This window comes from Nanorana parkeri, unplaced genomic scaffold, assembly GCF_000935625.1.
Source record: "Nanorana parkeri isolate BGI_ZX_2015 unplaced genomic scaffold, ASM93562v1 scaffold510, whole genome shotgun sequence".
Classification (NCBI taxonomy): domain Eukaryota; kingdom Metazoa; phylum Chordata; class Amphibia; order Anura; family Dicroglossidae; genus Nanorana; species Nanorana parkeri.
The window spans coordinates 228,305-229,680 of record NW_017306778.1 but is presented as its reverse complement, the minus strand read 5'-3'; the positions used below and the strand labels follow the sequence as shown (position 1 = coordinate 229,680).

The 1,376-nt window shown below is 44.8% G+C and overlaps 1 protein-coding gene across 1 annotated transcript in view; it reads left to right on the top strand.

Annotated features, from left to right (window-relative positions):
* The first annotated feature begins 203 nt into the window (after positions 1-203).
* Positions 204-1,376, top strand: part of ASMTL (acetylserotonin O-methyltransferase-like) — a 54,155-nt gene continuing 52,982 nt past the window's right edge. Inside the window, exon 1 of the mRNA XM_018561249.1 lies at positions 204-233. The gene's annotated coding sequence lies outside the window, so the exon portion shown is untranslated. The remainder of the gene's footprint in view (positions 234-1,376) is intronic.

Sequence of the window (1,376 nt, the reverse complement as noted above, 5' to 3'; positions counted from 1 at the left end):
TTAGCGATGTCTGTGCAGGAACTATATAAGATTCACAACTTGGACTGTATGTCGCCATCTTTTGAAGTGGAGTTGCGTAATCTTGGATTGACTTGGAATGAATTGGAGCCTAAAACTGTGATCGTCAGAAGCTGTCAACCAATCAGAGAACAGAGGCCGGTCCTGGTTAGGTCACATGTCATTTTGTTGCTTCTTCCCTAATACAGGTGAATGAGGACCCGGAGAGTGAGTGAGTAAGCTGCATAGAATGTAATCGTGTGTACTGTGTACATGATGTGGGTGACACTGGCAATTGCGACCGGTGTTCGATCGAAAGTTCGAACATATCGAGTTCTATGACAGCCTGTCTTCCGGTTTCCTTAGAACTAAGAGGTTTGCCCAAGAAAGTTGTTCTGCACGAGCGCTAGCCAAGGCACTGCCCTATACACATACACCACAGCAATGACGTAATAAAATTAACTAGGATCACAGTAATACAGCACGTTATTAATCTCAGGTGCCCCACTCAAGCGGCTGCCATATTGAGTGGGGCACCTGAGATTAAAAACATGCTGTATTACTGTGATCCTAGTTAATTTTATTACTTCATTGCTCTGGTGTATGTGTATAGGCCAATGCCTTGGCTGGTGCTCGTGCAGAACAACTGTTGTTAGGGATGCACTGAAACATATCGGCCGAAAATGGCACTTTTGGCATAATGCCAAAAGTGCCATTTTCCTGCCGATACATTGGCGCATCCCTGCTTTCTTTACTCCCCGCTGGGCGCTGCTCTGTGTCCGAGCAGGGAGGAGAGAAACTGTGACAGGCTGCCGAGCTCTGCATGAGGAGAGCGCTGTGAGCGGCCGGCGTCTCCTCCCACACCGCTCAGCCGCCTATCACAGTCCGGCAGATCGGTGTGTGGGCGGAGACAGGTCGCGCTGTCACAGGAGGCTGGGCTCTCCTCTCTACACTGCTCGATCAGCCTCCTGTGACAGCGTGTCAGAGAAGAGAGCAAGTTACAAACAGTAAGTGATCAGTGATCGCTGAGTGTTTCTACATAATTGAGGACATGGTATGTTAACTATATCCTCAATTATGAATGAATGGGAGTGATCTGCATCACCTCATGTTCATTCATAGTTGTAGTTATAGTAAACACACTCTGTCCTCATGTTATGAATGAACAGGAACACTCATAGAGGATTCCTGTTCATTGATAACAAGGGACACAGAAGAAGAGATAGGGGACTTTGTCCTAAATCTCTTTTTCTATTTTAAAAGGGAAATATCAGGGATCTGTTTAGACCCCCAATATTTCCCCGAAGCCCCTAAAAGTAATGTAAAAAATATTTAATAAAAAATGAATGAATAAATATAAAAAAATATAAAAGTTTATA